This window comes from Rhinopithecus roxellana, chromosome 9 (assembly GCF_007565055.1).
Source record: "Rhinopithecus roxellana isolate Shanxi Qingling chromosome 9, ASM756505v1, whole genome shotgun sequence".
NCBI lineage: Eukaryota > Metazoa > Chordata > Mammalia > Primates > Cercopithecidae > Rhinopithecus > Rhinopithecus roxellana.
Genome location: NC_044557.1, coordinates 67,038,649 through 67,056,722, shown reverse-complemented (window position 1 = coordinate 67,056,722; position 18,074 = coordinate 67,038,649). Strand labels below are relative to the sequence as shown.

The 18,074-nt window shown below is 44.9% G+C and overlaps 1 protein-coding gene across 2 annotated transcripts in view; it reads right to left on the bottom strand.

Moving 5' to 3' along the window:
• The window catches only part of ATP6V1C1 (ATPase H+ transporting V1 subunit C1), a 92,465-nt gene that overhangs the window by 51,315 nt on the left and 23,076 nt on the right, over positions 1-18,074 (bottom strand). The window contains exon 1 of one of the 2 annotated variants that reach the window (XM_010354527.2): positions 1,896-2,103. The exons of the other annotated variant lie outside the window; for it this stretch is intronic. The gene's annotated coding sequence lies outside the window, so the exon portion shown is untranslated. Of the gene's footprint in view, positions 1-1,895; positions 2,104-18,074 lie in introns of those variants that run through there. 2 annotated transcript variants of the gene reach the window in all.

Genomic DNA, 18,074 nt, shown 5'->3' with positions numbered 1-18,074 from the left:
TTTCAAAAACGCTGAAAAGCTTTTTTCCTCTTCACATTTCAGGGCCTTGACATACGCTGTTGCTTCAGCCTGAAATGTTCCTTTCTCATTTTTCACAGACAGGGTCTAGCTCTGTTTCCCAGGAGGGAGTGCAGTGGCATGATCATAGCTCACTGCAGCCTCGAACTACTGAGCTCAAATGATCCTCTTGCCTCAGCCTTCTGAGCAGCTAGGACTACAGGCACACACCACTCTCAGCTAGTAATTTTCTTATTTTTTGTAGAGACGGAAGTCTCACTATGTTGCCGAGACTGGTCCTGAACTCCTGGCCTCAAGCAATCCTCCCACCTCAGCCTCCCAAAATGTTGGGATTACAGTCATGAGCCACCCTGCCAGGCCTGGAATGTTCTTTTCATTCACACCTTCACATTCCTTTTTCAGTCTCTTCAGATCTCAGGTCAAAAGTCTCAGAGGGAGAGGGTATGAAGAAAATAAATAAAACTGTTTTAATTTTTAAAAAGTCATATTCTTAGCAATGCCTTTTTTAAAATCTTCCATAATACACATGCCCCTAGTACACTCTTTCATACCACTGTCATTCCTTCAAAGCACATTTCACGCTTGCTTGATTTTTAAAATCCATCCCCTATGCTTGCCTGTAAGCTCTATAAAGACAATTTTCTAAACCCTACCATCAGCACCGTACCTGCATATAGCATGTATTCAATACACATTATTTGCATGAATAAGTAAATGACTACCATTCAAAAGTCCTCGTTACCTGACTCCCAACTTTCTTTCCCACTTCTCCACAGTGCAATCCACTATAAAAGCTAGACTTCTGACTCCCCAAGAAGCATTCCCTATCCCCATCTTCAGGCTTTCAAATACTGTAGCTTTCCCCGCCTGTAAAATTACTCCCATTTCTCTCAACCTGTTCAAATCCTAAGGGCTTGCCAAGGCTCAAGTTTTCTTTCCTCCAGAATATTTTCCCATAGTGCCAGTTTACACGTGTCGTTGCTCCACACTTTCTAAGCACTTCGCATTCTCTTTTTGGTAATTATATATAAACTGCATCGTATTTTAACGTGTCCTGTGTGTGACTTTTCTCTCTAACATTAGTGCGAACTCCTAAGGATAGACGGTTTACATCCCACCGCTCCATTCCCAGAGAGGTGCTAAGTATTGGGCTCTCACTGAAGCACGTGATTTTTCCCTAACATACCAGAACTTTCCTCTGAAAAGAGTACTAGCTTCCCCCATACTCCTGTTTCTCAAGTGATTCAATATGCCTTACGTGACTCTCACCAAGTTATCTTCTAGGGTTTTGTTTTTTTTGCCTACCCTCCCACATTCTACTAAAAAATAGTGGGGTTCTCTGGATTCCTCTTCTTTCCCATTCCTAGAGGGACCTTGTGTACTCTGTGAGGGCTCCCTGCCTGCAGTGAGGGGCTACTAGGCCTTTAAACTGTCATCCCACCACCCTCGAGCCCCCGACACCCGCGCACCCCCCACCCACACACACCCAGTGAAGGCACTTGAGCTAGCTGTGACCTCACACACACCACTCCATAGCCTCACCTGGACCTCTCTGTCACTTCATCCCCCTCAATCAGGCGGCGTGCATTCCTACCCAAGAAGAAAGGTGCCAGATCGCTGTATCTCTCCTTTCCGCCTGTCATTAACTATCCACGAGAGCTTTCTCTTTTTCCCTCCTTCTCTTCCTTAGAGACGGAACCTAGGCCCCCGACGGTGAATTGGCGCCGAGAAGGCAGACACAGCCACCCAGCCAGCTCCAGCCCCAACGCCACGGTCTCTGCCCCCGCACCCACCCCCGTCCTTCCCAGACGGCGACCGCAGCGCAAGCTTCGGCCTGACCAGGACTCCCCATCCGGGGAGAGCCATCGCTCACTGACCCAGGAAGGTGTCAAACGAGGAAGTGACAGCAGTAACAGGTACGGAGGCGGGCGGCCTGGCGGACGCTATCGGCTCAGCGATCCATCCCCTCCCGACCTAAGCTCCGGCCTCAAGGGTTCCTCTACCCCAGCGCCCACAGAACAAGTCACGTGCCAGTCCAGCAGTCAGCTGACCGCGGCGCGCGCCGCTCCGCCTACGCGCGCGCCATTGCGCAGCCGCAGCCGCAGTCGCTGCCACTGCCGGGCCTTGGGAGAGAGGCGGGACTAAGAGGCTACAGGGCGGCAAGGGGACCCCAGCGTCGGGGCTGGTTGCGGTTGTTCCAGGATGGGTGGGGTTTTCCGCTTCTTCTAGTGTCGCAGGCGGCGTTTTGTCCGCCACCTCTAAATGTCACCGCCACCATGCCTAACGGCACTCCACTTCAGGTTTCTGCGGGTCAGAAATTGTCTCCAGCCCCCAAAAAGGGCTTCTCCATTTGCGGTTTTATTCGTCAGCCTGGTTTTCTTCGTCAGCCTGGTTTTCTTCCTAATATCCTGGCTAGTAGTTCATTTCAGCAGATTCACATTTTCCTTGAAGTCCACTTAGACCTAATTTCATAAATGGTCTATGGAGCATTTATTGTGCGCCAAGCACTGCGCTCATTTTTAGGATTGCCTACTGGGAAGAATCACTCCTTGCCACGAAAGCTCCTCATAAATAGTTGAAACCACGTTAGATAGTGGGAAACCAAAGGAGGTTTTAGGACAGAGGCGTAGACAGGGGAAATCATGTCCTTTGGAGAAAAATAGGTATCAAGCTCCTCGGAACCCTGCATATTTCATTAGCTTTGGAAGATAGTAATGTAATTTAGAACACAGAGTTTTAGAAGCAGTAGAAATTTTGAGATTTTCTAATTTAATCCTTTTAGATCTACAGATGAGGAAAGTGAAGAATCAGAGGGCACGGTGTTGTTTAGCACAAGGGAATAGACACTAGGTGTTGAATCCAGGCTCTCCTACTTACTAGTTGTGTGACCGTACACCTCTGAACTTCAGCCTATTCACCTGCAAAGCGGTGGTAATAATAAATACCTTACAGAGGTATTGTAAGGATTAAATGAAGCATGCGGTTAGCACAGTGCCTGGTACATAGGAAACAACCAGTAAAGGGTCGTCATTATTATTATATATTATAGGACCCAGGTTTTCTGACCTATCTTATACCTTTTCTGCTGTGTCCCCCTACAGAAATTCACCACAGAATTTCTTAGAGCCTCAGTATTAGGTCGCACAGAAAGTAACAACCACCAGACTATCCCCAACCTGATGCTTTCACCAGTTTTGGATGAAGTTCACCCAATTACAATAACCAGTTCTGTAAGATGGCTTCACAAACTTGTCAGAATTCCAGAGGCTTTTATCTGCCATCACAAAATGAGCCTAAAGGCAATTTTTTTTTTTTGTTTTTGTTAGGTATATGCTTGAACTATCTTGATTTCTTCGTGCTTGTGTGTGGTCCTGAAGCAGACTTTTTGTCTTGGATTTTTGTTTTGTTTTTTTTTTTTGTTTGTTTGAGACGGAGTCTCACTCTTGCCCAGGCTGGAGTGCAGTGGCACCATCTCGACTCACTGCAAGCTCCACCTCCCATGTTCACGCCACTCTCCTGCCTCCCGAGTACCTGGGACTACAGGTGCCCGCCACCACGCCTGGCTAATTTTTTTTTTTGTATTTTTAGTAGAGATGGGGTTTCACCGTGTTAGCCTGGATGGTCTCGATCTCCTGACCTCGTGATCCACCCGCCTCAGCCTCCCAAAGTGCTGGGATTTGTCTTGGATTCTTAGTTTCTAAACTGAACTATACCTCGCAGCACTTTCCAATGTTTTTGGGTTTTTTTTAGTTTCCGGGTTTTTTTGAGATGGAGTCTTGCTTTGTCGCCCGGGTTGGAGAGCAGTGGTGCAATCTCAGCTTACTGCAACGTCCACCTCCCAGGTTCAAGTGATTCTTGTGCCTCGCCCTCCTGAATAGCTAGGACTACAGGCGTGCACCACCACACCCAACTAATTTTTGTATTTTTAGTAGAGACGGGTTTTTCCCATGTTGGCCAAGCTGGTCTCCAAGTCCTGAGATCGAGTAATCTGCCCACTTGGGCCTCCCAAAGTGCTGGGATTACAGGGGTGAGCCATCATGCCTGGGCTCCAGTGTTTTAATTACCATGTTATACTTGGGAGGCAGTATAACAGAGTGCTCAATAAATGTTAGCTCTAATTTTTATGAAGTTTAATGTATCTCACTTAAAAATTTAGCAAGCGGCCGGGCGCGGTGGCTCAAGCCTGTAATCCCAGCACTTTGGGAGGCCGAGACGGGCGGATCAGGAGATCGAGACCATCCTGGCTAACACGGTGAAACCCCGTCTCTACTAAAAAAATACAAAAAACTAGCCGGGCGACGTGGCGGGCGCCTGTAGTCCCAGCTACTCGGGAGGCTGAGGCAGGAGAATGGCTTAAACCCAGGAGGCGGAACTTGCAGTGAGCTGAGATCCGGCCACTGCACTCCAGCCTGGGCGGCAGAGCGAGACTCCGTCTCAAAAAAAAAAAAAAAAAAAAAAAAAAAATTTAGCAAGCATAGCTGGGCATGGTGGTGCATGCCTATAGTCCCAGCTACTCGGGAGGTTGAGATGGGAGGACCCCTTGAGCCCGGGAGTCTGAGGCTGCAGTGAGCTACAATTGCGCCATGTGCTCCAGCCTGGGCAACAAAGCAAGACCCCATCTCAAAAAGTCAAATAAGAATCTAGCAAAGATGTTTAATATAAGCAGGGCATGGTTGCTCTCCAGTGGTTTCTAATAGTAAAGTAATATGTTTTTACAGAGAAGCAACTCACTTTTTTAATACTGTACTATGCATATAAGCATACTAGATATCCATGGGCATGCCACACCTTTTCCTCCATTTCCACCTATCTAAACACTACTCATCTGGAAATATCTAAGTTTAAGCACTCCTAAGATGCATACAAGATTTATTTTTTTCTTACAACTTTTTCAAGGGAAAAATTTATTTTTTATTCCATACATACATGTATACTGAAAACCAAGCAAAGAGCCAGGCATGGTGGCTCACACTTGTAATCCCAGCACTTTGGGAGGCTGAGGTGGGCAGATCACTTGAGGCCAAGAGTTTGATACCTGCCTAACCAACATGGTGAAACCCCATCTCTACTAAAAATACAAAAATTACCTGAGTGTGGTGGCACATGCCTGTAATCCCAGCTACTTGGGAGGCTGAGGCAGGAGAATCGCTTGAGCCTGGGAGCCAGAGGCTGCAGTGAGCCCAAGATAGTGCCACTGCCCTCCAGCCTGAGTGACAGAGCATGACTCTGCCTCAAAAAAAAAAAAAAACAAAAAACAAAGGATGGAGTTTCATCTTTAAAAACTAAAGGGGCATTTTGGACAACACATTTTTGCCGATGGAACCTGGACAATATTTATCCAACACGGTAGGGAACTTCTCACTCTGAATTATAAAAAGGACAGTTAGATATCAACTGTTATAGAAATGAAATGATAGATAATTTTTGTCTCTAAAAGAACCATTGGGTTAAAAGATTTTTTTGAAAGAAAAGAAAAAGAGATAGAAAATTTTAACAAACTCTTTAAACTATTTTATTTATTTATTTATTTATTTATTTATTTATTTATTTATTTATTTATTTGAGACAGAGTCTCACTCTGTTGCCCAGGTTGGAACGCAATGGCACAATCTCTGCTCACTACAACCTCCACCTCCCAGGTTCAAGCTATTCTCCTGTCTCAGCCTCCCAAGTAGCTGGGATTACAGGCATCCACCACCATGCCTGGCTAATTTTTGTATTGTTATTTATTTATTTATTTTTGGAGAGATGAGGTTTCACCATGTTGGCCAGGCTGGTTTTGAACTCCTGACTTCAAGTAATCCGCCCACCTTAGCCTCCCAAAGTGCTAGGGTTACAGGTGTGAGCCACCGCGCCTGGCCCAAACTATTTTCTTTTTTTTTTTTTTTTTTTTTTTTTCTTTTGAGACGGAGTCTTGCTCTGTCGCCCAGGCTGGAGTGCAGTGGCCGGATCTCAGCTCACTGCAAGCTCCGCCTCCCGGGTTCACGCCATTCTCCTGCCTCAGCCTCCCGAGTAGCTGGGACTACAGGCGCCAGCCACCACGCCCAGCTAGTTTTTTGTATTTTTTTAGTAGAGACGGGGTTTCACCGTGTTAGCCAGGATGGTCTCGATCTCCTGACCTTGTGATCCACCCGTCTTGGCCTCCCAAAGTGCTGGGATTACAGGCTTGAGCCACCGCGCCCGGCCAAACTATTTTCTTAAAGAGACTTCTTCCACTTCCAGAGATCGTGAATAGCCTCCTAGTCAGTCATCCAGGAGGAATTATTCACGTAATTGATGTACTTAGCTTTGGGAAGAGAACAACTTTTTCTATACTTGCTTGCATTTTTGCTTTTAATGTCTTCCACAAAACTAGGTCCTTTTGGTGTTTTAAGAGGTTTTTTCCCCCTGTTTTTGAAGGATTCTTGACCTTTTGGTCTTAATCTTGATAGTTCTGAGTCTTTTTTATTTTGGTTTGATTTTTGTGCATTTTTTGGATGGAGTATCTTGTATAGATCACTAGAGCTTTTTCATCTTTCCCCTTATCAAAATCTTCTTCCTTTTCATCATCATCATCGTGATTTTCATCAGCAAGAAGTTTTATTTTTTTCTTGTGGAAATGCACCCACTTCCAGGGGCAGATCACTTTCCAGATATACTAAAGAGTCTCACATCTCCCTCCTCTTCATCTCCTGCTTTGCGTCTTCCTTCATACCTATTAAGTGCTGTGTACTCATATGCCCAGGCCCTGAAACACACTGAGTGTTAAGGCCACAGGCGATGCTGTTTCAAGGTCCCCAAGATAAATCATTGACTGTACATAATTTTTAAAGTTGCTAGTATTACTTTAATTGGACTGCCTTCATAGTTCGTTACTTCTGCTTCGACCATATACAATCCATCCTTTCTACCAGCCCCTAAACTGACCATTCTTAAAGATAACTTGTGTTCATTTTCATCATTATCCACCTTAAAGTGATAATCTTTGTTGACCTCTAGTTCACAACCAAAAAAGATAGTTCTGGAGCCTCAGGAGGCTGATGTCCATGTCCATCAAATCTTCCATGGGTGGCGGCAAGCACTTAGGTAGGAGAGAAGCCAGACAGAGGTAAACGACCACACTCCAGAGAACAGCTGTGCAGGATGGAATCATACTAGCAATAAATTATTTTGTTTTTTGATTACTTTTTCTTTTTTTAATTTTTAAAATATTTTTTAACTTTTAAGTTCAGGGGTACATGTGCAGTTTTGTTACATAGGTAAACTTGTGTCACGAAGGTTTATTGTGCAGATTATTTAATCACCCAGGTATTAAGCCTAGTACCCATTAGTTAAACAAAGTGGAGAAAGTATCAGGGGTACATGTGCAGGTTTGTTACATAGCTAAACTTGTGTCATGGAGGTTTGTTGTACAGATTATTTCATCACCCAGGTATTAAGCCTATTACCCATTAGTTAAACAAAGTGGAGAAAGTATTTGAAACAAATAGGGCAACAGGATTCAGAACTCTTTTTCACTCTGGTATAATAATCAAGATATCTTGAAAGTTGTTCCTGGCGTTTCCCTTAGGAAACTAAGTGTCCTCGTTTAAGAAAATACCTTGATAAACTAGTATCTTCCACTAGGGTGGAAGACAAACTGAGAGTATCGGTAAATGGAGGCAAAGACGAAAGAAATAACTAAGCTAGTTTCCACTGAAAAGCAACAGAAATTGGGGAATGAAGAGATGGGAGGGAGGCATAGGGAAGAGAAGGAAAGAAAGAGAAAAGAGAAAGACAAATGACAAAGGACTTACAAAAAGAGGAGTGTTTAGAACTCAATTTGAACTTCCTTCAGTTGCTGTGATTTAAATCCTTTGCCATCTTCCCAGAGCTTTAATAAAGTCTAAGCTCTAATGCCTTTGTGCAAAATATTTTTTTGTAGAAATATATGCTATCCAGGTTACAATATACAGAGAACTTGAACAAATTGATAAAAATAATACTAAGGGCCGAGCATGGTGGCTCATGCCTGTAATCCCAACACTTTGGGAGGCCAAGGTAGATGGATCACTTGAGGCCAGGAGTTTAAGACCAGCCAGGCCAACATGACAAAACCTTGTCTCTACTAAAAAATACAAAATTATCCAGGTGTGGTGGTGTATGCCTGTAATCCCAGCTACTCAGGAGGCTGAGGGATGAGAAGCGCTTGAAGCTGGGAGGCAGAGGTTGCAATGAGCCAAGATGGCGACACTGCACTCCAGCCTGGGTGACAGAACGAGACTCTGTCTCTAAAAAAAAGAACAATACTGGGCCGGGCGCAGTGGCTCAAGCCTGTAATCCCAGCACTTTGGGAGGCCGAGGCAGGTGGATCACGAGGTCAGGAGATCGAGACCATCCTGGCTAACACGGTGAAACCCCGTCTCTACTAAAAAAATACAAAAAAACTAGCCGGGCGAGGTGGCGGGCGCCTGTAGTCCCAGCTACTCGGGAGGCTGAGGCAGGAGAATGGCGTAAACCCGGGAGGCAGAGTTTGCAGTGAGCTGAGATCTGGCCACTGCACTCCAGCCTGGGTGACAGAGCGAGACTCCTTCTCAAAAAAAAAAAAAAAAAAAAAAAAGAACAATGCTAAGACCACCCGAAAGCCAAATGAGCAAAAAGCACAAAACAGTTGAGAAAAAAAGAAGTGCCACTGGCTATAACATATGGGAAATATTCACTCTGATTAGTGCTCAAAAATATAAATAAGAACAACACAAATTTGTATAAACATAAATATTAAAATAGAAATAAGAATTCATATTAGCAAAGATAGAAATATACACATAATAATCGATGCTGGTGAGGGTGTGGTAAGATAGACTCTTTTTTTTTTTTTTTTTTTTTGAGACAGAGTCTTGCTCTGTCGCCCAGGCTGGAGTGCAGTGGCTGGATCTCAGCTCACTGCAAGCTCCGCCTCCCGGGTTCACGCCATTCTCCTGCCTCAGCCTCCCGAGTAGCTGGGACTACAGGCGCCCGCCACCTCACCCGGCTAGTTTTTTTGTATTTTTTAGTAGAGATGGGGTTTCACCGTATTAGCCAGGATGGTCTTGATCTCCTGACCTCGTGATCCGCCCGTCTCAGCCTCCCAAAGTGCTGGGATTACAGGCTTGAGCCACCGCACCCGGCATAGACTCTTAAACTGATAGTAGAAATGTAAATTGGTACAACTCTTTAGTCAGTGATTAACAGTATAAATGAGAAGCCTTTAAAATGTTTGTTCTGTTTGACTGTCATTAGAATGAAAATAATGCAAAAGATAGAAAAGTATTTATGCAAAATATGTTTATTACATCATTATTTATGTTCATTTTCATCATCAACAAACATAAAGATTTAATTAAGAACTAAGCCCCTGTGAAGGTGAAGTGTTGAAAATGGTATGAGGTTTGCCGGGCGCGGTGGCTCAAGCCTGTAATCCCAGCACTTTGGGAGGCCGAGACGGGCGGATCACGAGGTCAGGAGATCAAGACCATCCTGGCTAACATGGTGAAACCCCGTCTCTACTAAAAATACAAAAAAAAAAAAACTAGCCGGGCGACCTGGCGGGCGCCTGTAGTCCCAGCTACTCAGGAGGCTGAGGCAGGAGAATGGCGTGAACCCGGGAGGCGGAGCTTGCAGTGAGCTGAGATCCGGCCACTGCAATCCAGCCTGGGCGACAGAGCGAGACTCCGTCTCAAAAAAAAAAAAAAAAAAAAAAAAAAAAAGAAAATGGTATGAGGTTTATATCTTGAATTTTTGGAGTTCATTGGTCAAGGTTAATGAATAGAATATACTAGGACATGATTCTCAACCTGAGGACATTTGGCAATGTCTGGAGGCATTTTTGGTTGTCACAACCTAGGGGTAGGGATGCTACTAGTACCTAGTGGGTAAAGGCCGGGGATGATGGTAAACATCCTAAAATGTACAGGACAGACCCCAAACAGAATTATCTAATCCAAAATGTCAACCGTGCTGAGGCTGAGAAACTTGGTACTTGACTTATAACACTCTCAGATTCCCAAATTCATGACTTACTGCATAGTGTATAATACCCTCAATTTTTTAATCTGTAAGGTGAGACAATAATATCTACCTCTATTGTTATGAGAATAAAATTGAATCATATAATAAATTATAGTTGCTTTGCCACTTTGAGATGTCAGCTAGGTTTGATGCAGGGCAGGCAAGCCCCAAAGTGGAGCTTAGTCCATGAGGGTTCTTGGCTTTTCCCAGGAAAGAATTCAAGGGCAAGCCAGAGGTAGAAGAAAACAGCTTTATTGAGGAGGCAGTGTTACAGTTTGGTGATTGCTCCTGTAGAGTGAGGCTACCCAGTAAGCAGAGTAGGGCAGTTTTGGTCATATTTATACCCACTTTTAATGGCATTCAGATTAAGGAACGGTTTATGAGGAAATTTCTAGGGAAGGGGTAGTAACTTTTGGGTCATTAGGTCATTGCCATGGAAAGAGGTGGTAACTCCCGGCTGTTCCCATGGCAGCTGTAAATTGACATGGCACACTGGTAGGTGTGTCTGATTAAAAGCTGCTTTTGCCCCTGCCCTGGTCTAGCTAGTCCTCCATCCGATTTGGAGCCCTGCCTCTGGAGTCGAGTCCCGCCTCCCACCTCAGGTTCACTCACTAGCTAAGAGATCTGCTCCTGAATGCCAGCCTCATAGTGAATTTCTGACTCGACACAGTCACACGTTTCTATAGATCATGTCCCTTGCTGAGAAGACTAGGAACAGAAATTGTCATAGCAATAAATGTCAAGTATTTAGTGAATACCAGCCTTTTTTGTTTTGTCTTGTTTTGTTTTGTTTTGTTTTGTTTTGGAAATAGAGTCTCGCTCTGTTACCCAGGCTGGAGTGCAGTGGCAAGATCTTGGCTCAGTGCAACCTCCGCCTGCCTGGTTTAAGCGGTGAATACCAGCTTTTTAAACTATGTTTTTCTTTATTCTTGTTATAACAATTAATACTTATTAACTGTTTAATAATTCGGAAAGTATAGACAAGCAAAAAGAAGATATAAACATCACCCATTATTCTACCATTCAGGAAAAATCACTTGGGTACATCCTTCTAGAATATTTCTTTCTTTTTTGTGGGGGGAGGGATGGAGTCTCATTCTGTGGCCCAGGCTGGAGTGCAGTGGCACGATCTCGGCTCACTGCAACCCCCACCTCCCGGGTTCAAGCAATTCTCCTGTCTCAGCCTCCCGAGTAGCTGAGATTATAGGCACATGCCACCAAACCCGGCTAATTTTGCATTTTTAGTAGAGACAGGGTTTCACCATATTGATCAGGCTGGTCTCGAACTCCTGACCTCAGGTGATCCACCCACCTCGACCTCCCAAGGTGCTGGGATTACTGTGTGAGGCACCGTGGCTGGCCTCTTCTAGAATATTTCTATTCATGTTCATGCACTTATGCAACCTGCACCATGGGCTCAGTAAGTTAGTAAGTGGCAGGTATGAATTCTAAACCAAGGGTCTCTGGCCCCTTGGGCCATGCTTTAGCATGAACCCATGTCCTCTGTGGTGTGAAGCCTCTTCTCACTTCTTTCTTTCTCTTTTTTTTTTTTTCTTTCTTTTTTGTATTTTTAGTAGAGATGGGGTTTCACCATATTGGCCAGGCTGGTTTCAAGCTCCTGGCCTCAAGTGATTCACCCACCTTGGCCTCCCAAAGTGCTGGGATTACAGGCATGAGCCACCGTGCCTGGCCTCCTTTTTTTTTTTTTCTTTTTCTTATTTATTCATTTATTTTATTGTCTCTTGGACATACTCCTTTTATACTCCGAATTCTTGTGGCACTTATTGGCATTTAGCTAATTCCACTTGCATTATATTTTATCAGCCTTACCAAGATGGCCTTGTACCAGAGAGTCTTGAATATGCATTGCACCTAGTAAGCATTCGGTAAGGGTAGCTGAACAGATTTCACAATCAAATGGAAGAGCAGATTTCAAACATTTTATGACAGAGGATGGGGAAGGGAAGAGGTACTGTGTTGTCTGAGTAGTTAAAACCGTCACTTCCTTTCCTCTGGTCCCTCACAGTCTTGGTCCTTGAACTAATAGAAATCCTTTTTTTTTTTTTTTTTTGAGACGGAGTCTCGCTCTGCCGTCCATACTGGAGTGCAGTGGCGCGATCTTGGTTCACTGCAAGTTCTGCCTCCCGGGTTCACGCCATTCTCCTGCCTCAGCCTCCCGAGAAGCTGGGACTGCAGGTGCCCGCCACCACTCCCGGCTAATTTTTTGTATTTTTAGTAGAGATGGGGTTTCACCATGTTAGCCAGGATGGTCTCAATCTCCTGACCTAGTGATCCACCCGCGTCAGCCTCCCAAAGTGCTGGGATTACAGGAGTGAGCCACCATGCCCAGCAGAAAACATCATTTTTGTCATTACCTCCTTAGAAATGGTATGAAATCTTAGGAGCAGCAAATGTTCATAGAAATAGGAATATATTTTCTTAAAAAATTAGTTCTGCTCTCCCGCCTTCATTTCAGGATTTTGTTCCGTTTATTACTACTTTTTACTTTGCTTACATGACATAGTGGAAAAGATTTTGAACAGTTCTTAGTACTGTGCTATACTAAGAAGTAGTCACCTCTGGACTAAATCTGATTTTCATCTTATTTACACCACATAGTCTAAAAGTGACAGAACTGGAAGTAACCAATCTGATTAGAAAAAAGAAAAGGAAAAAAAAAAAAAAACTGGCAGGGCAAGATGGTTCACAAAGTGCTGTAATCCCAGCACCTTGGGAGAACAAAATGGGAAGGTTGAGCCCAGCACTTTGAGACCAGTCTGGGAAACATAGCAAGACCTCGTCTCTAATAAAAGTTAAAAAATTAGCCAGACACAGTGGTGCACACCTGTAGTTTCAGCTATTACAGAGGCTGAAGCAGTAGGATCACTTAAGCCCAGGAGGTGGGGGCTGCAGTGAGCTATGATTGTACTGCTGCACTGCAGCCTGGGTGACAGGGTAAGACCTTGTCTCTAGAAAAACAACACAAAACACTGATGCACCATATTTAATGGTTATAAGCAGCATCCCTGTAGTCCCCTATGTGTTGTTACACCTAATTCGTGAATGTACAAACATATGTCTTTCAAAATAGTTAACGACACATAGGGCAACTGATTTACTAAAGGGGAGGGTGTGGTTAAAAAGTTATCAACAGGGGGCCGGGCGCGGTGGCTCAAGCCTGTAATCCCAGCACTTTGGGAGGCCGAGACGGGCGGATCACGAGGTCAGGAGATCGAGACCATCCTGGCTAATACGGTGAAACCCCGTCTCTACTAAAAAAAAATACAAAAAACCAGCCGGGCGACGAGGCGGGCGCCTGTAGTCCCAGCTACTCGGGAGGCTGAGACAGGAGAATGGCGTCAACCCGGGAGGCGGAGCTTGCAGTGAGCTGAGAGCCGGCCACTGCACTCCAGCCTGGGCGGCAGAGCAAGACTCCGTCTCAAAAAAAAAAAAGTTATCAACAGGAGGCCAGGCTTGATGGCTCATGCCTGTAATCCCAGCACTTTGGGAGGCTGAGGCAGGCTGATCACTTGAGCTCAGGAGTTCAAGATCAGCCTGTGCAACGTGGTGAAACAATGTGTTTACAAAAAAGTATAAAAATTAACCTTGTGTAGTGGCAGGCACCGATAGTCCCAGCAACTTGAGGGCTGAGGTGGGGGCATCCCTGGAGCCCAGGAGGTTGAGGCTGCAGTGAGCCGTGTTCCTGCCAGTGCACTCCAGCCTGGGTGACAAGGTGAGAGCCTATCCTGAAAAAAAAAAAAAAAAAAAATACCAACAGAAATAATGAATACAGAAATAATGAATAATGAATGAATAATGAAAGTGTGCTAGTCTTAAGCACACTTTGAGAACAACAACCCCAGCATCTGGGAAGTAACACCTTAGACCTTAGCCAGTGCTGGGGAGAGAGACCTTAACGACCATTGGCTTTCGAAATCATCACCGGAGCTTTCTTCAGGAAGGAAAACATCTTAGTGTGATTCTCCTGAACTTGCACCTTAGGAGAAGCACCCTAAATTTAACTCACTGCTGGGTCAGCCATGTCCTGCCAGATGGCTGTGACCACAGTTTCACCATCACTCCTCTTAATCTTACCAAAACAGCAGGGGATGGCCCCAGCTCCTGCACCTCCTATACAAATTACCTGTCAATACCTCCAGATGTCTTCCTCAGCCTCATTCCTATTGCCATTGCTCAGTCATTCCATGGGGTTGATAATGTCACCCTGCTGGCGACATGAACAAACAGGAGCGACTGGGCTGACTGCCCTCAGGCAGTTCCTCCATAAATAAGGACTAGATTCAGTTGTGTAAAGTGACCTTAGAACTTTTGATTTAACAGCTCACCCTGAGGTCACGTTGGTGTTACTGTCAATCTATGCCCACCCAATGGTATAAGTCTCATTTAGGGGATCCCAACAATTGCAAACAACACTTTCTTTTTTTTAATTTTAATTTTAAATTGTTTTAGAGATGGGGTCTCACTCTGTCAGCCAGGCTGGAGTGCACTGGTGCCATCATAGCTCACTGTAGCCTCGAACTCCTGTGCTCAAGGTGTCCTCTCCCCTGAGCCACCTGAATAGCCATGGTGTGCACCACCACATCCGGCTGATTTTTTTTTTTCTTTGGTAGAGATGGACTCTCACTATGTTGCCCGGGCTGGTCTCAAACTCCTGACCTCAAGCAATCCTCCCACCTCGGCTTCCCAAAGTGCTGGAATTACAGGCATGAGCCACCGTGCCCGGCCCTGTAAACAACACTTTGTCCCCAGAGCTGCCATGTGCATCCCAGGACTGTATGGAAGGCAGGCATTATCTTTACTCTTTCCCCAAAATATAGTGACTTATACCTTATAAGTCATAATAAAAAAACCTTCAAGTGTACACCACTAATAGATCACATAGCCCTCAGATGACTGTGGAGATTTCTCCAAATTGAAGCTTCCTTTGATTACCTGGAGGAACTCCCCAAAGCTATAACAGGTGGCCAGGTGTTGTGGCTCATGTCTTTTTTACCGGTCTGTAAAAAAAGAACTATTAAACACTTTTTTGTTTTGTTTTGTTTTGTTTTTTGAGACAGAGTCTTGCTATGTCACCCAGGCTGGAGTGCAATGGAGCAATCTCGGCTCACTGCAACCTCCACCTCCCGGGTTCAAGCGATTCTCCCGCCTTAGCCTCCTGAGTAGCTGGGATTACAGGCATGTACCACCATGCCCAGCTAATTTTTATACTTTTAGTAGAGATGGGGTTTCACCATGTTGGTCAGGCCGGTCTCAAACTCCTAACCTTGTGATCCGCCTACCTCGGCCTCCCAAAGTGCTGGGATTACAGGCGTGAGCCACTGCACCTGGCCAAACACTATGTTTTGGATCTTAGCAATCACTTTACAAATATCAGAAGGTAAACTCGTAGGTCTTTAATTTAATGATTCATTAAATGATTTTGGGAATGGGGAACCAATACCTGTTTACCCTAACCACACCCGGCAGCTACCTTCCCTAACACTAATGGAGGTTGTACTGAAATTCTTGTTAAATCTGCAGTCCATGAAAACACTGAATCCAAGTTTTGGAGGTTGTGGCCTGGGTATCTGCATTGTCACAGGACCTCATGAAATTTGATGAGTCATTGCACTAGAACTTCTTGAGCAGTCATTCTTCTGAACCTCTGCGGCATAGCTGTGTTACTCACTTAGCACCCAAGGTGTAATATTAGTATGTGTTCATTCATTCAGTGAATATTTTTAGGTGCCTACTGTGTGTTTAGAACCTTACTAAACATTCTGTTGCCATTTTTTGGTGTGTCTACCCGCAACTAGATTAAAAGCCTCTTTCAAATAGGGATCCTAAGTAAACATGTCTTTGTAGTCCTAGAAACTGATAAGCAATGTACCCTCCACCCAGGATCCCACCCAGAGTCCAATTCCCTCTTCTTCCTTTCTAACAGAACCACAGTTTTGTTCAGGGACCCATCTGTTTAGCCAAGTGTGTCAGAGGAAACTGTCAGGAATGGTTCTAATGTTTGAAGGTAATGCCATTTCTCTTGCCAATGATTGCTTCGGGTATTTGCATGTGATCTAATTCTGGCAGATGAGGCATAAGGGGAAATCTGCTGGAAAGCTTCTGTGGCGTTCTCTTGCTCTTAAGAGACACCTACAGGACGAGGTGGTCTTTCCTTTGCCTCAAAATAGTCATGCTTCAGTTGCAATCTGAAAATGCTACAGCCATCTTGCTACCTCCCTGAGAATGAAGCTTCCACTGGGGATGGCTTCCACTGGAGAAGTGGAAAAAAACATGAGTCCTTAATTACCCTCCCCGCCACTGCTTTTTTTTTTCTTTCTTTCTTTTTTTTTTTGAGACAGTGTCTCACTCTGTTGCTCAGGCTGGAGTGCAGTGGCATGATCTCAGCTCACTGCAACCTCCTCCTCCGGGGCTCAAGTGATCCTTCCATCCCAGCCTCCTGAGTAGCTGGGACTATAGGTGCTCACCACTATGCCCACTTAATTTGTAAATTTTTGTAGAGATAAGATCTCACTATATTGCCCAGGCTGGTCTTGAACTCCTTCGCTCAAGTGATCTTCCTGCCTTGGCCTCCCAAAGTGCTGCGATTACAGACATGAGCCACAGCACCTGACCAAGACTATATTTCTGTATTTGCATCCAAGGTATCCTGAGGGTCAGTAAATATCGGTTCCAGATGATGCTGACAATGATGTGAAAAATAAAATGACAGAATTGCCATCTTCAAGGATGTTGCTACTGACCATGATTAAGATTTATTTGTGCCAGGCGCGGTGGCTCACGCCTGTAATCCCAGCACTTTGGGAGGCCAAGGTGGGTGGATCAGCTGAGGTCAGGAGTTCAAGACCAGCCTGGCAAATATGGTGAAACCCTGTCTCTACTAAAAATATAAAAACTAGCCGGGCGCGGTGGCTCAAGCCTGTAATCCCAGCACTTTGGGAGGCCGAGACGGGCGGATCACAAGGTCAGGAGATCGAGACCATCCTGGCGAACACAGTGAAACCCCGTCTCTACTAAAAATACAAAAAACTAGCCGGGCGAGGTGGCGGGCGCCTGTAGTCCCAGCTACTTGGGAGGCTGAGGCAGGAGAATGGCGGGAACCTGGGAGGCGGAGCTTGCAGTGAGCTGAGATCCGGCCACTGCACTCCAGCCTGGGCGACAGAGCAAGACTCCGCCTCAAAAAAAAAAAAAAAAAAAAAAATATAAAAACTAGCCAGACATGGTGGTGGGTGCCTGTAATCCCACCTACTCAGGAGGCTGAGGCAGGAGAATTGCTTGAACCCAGGAGACGGAGGTTTCAGTGAGTCAACACGGTGCCACTGCACTCCAGCCTCAGCAACAGAGTGAGACTCCGTCTAAAAAAAAAAAAAAAAAAGATTTATTCGTGAGGTTTTGAGTAAAGTTATCAACCAAGACTTACAATCTTGACTTCACGGAGCTACCCTCTTTCTCTAAGCCTCGGAACACTTTGTGATATGGTGATACACTAAGAAATACATATTTGGTCTTCATCTCTGGTTCCTGGCATTGAGCTCTTAAAACCCTTGTAAATTTCTGAAGGATAGGTATAAGAAGAGCATCTTCATCATTCACAGTAAGCTCCTTTCAATCATACCTGAATTTATGCCAAAGAGATGACTGGTGGCTGGGGCTCCTAGGTAACTTCAGGTTGGGGGTGAATCAGCAGAAAGACCAAGTGATTAGGTTGCAACTTTCAGCCCCACCCCTAGCCCCAACCTCTGGGGAGGGAGAGGGGCTAGAGATTAAGTTAATCACCAATGTCCAATGCTTTAATCAATCATACCCTAATACACCTCCATAAAAACCCTAAGTGGGGTTTGTGGGTCCAGAAAGCTTCTGGGTTGGTGAATATATCCATGTGCTGGGAGGGTGGCACACCCCGAACTCCACAGGGACAGAAGCATCTATGCTCAGAACCCTTCCCAACCTTACCCTATATACCTCTTCATCTGGTTGTTCATACCTTTTATATCCTTTATTTTTTTTTTTTTTTTTTTTATTTTTTATTTTTT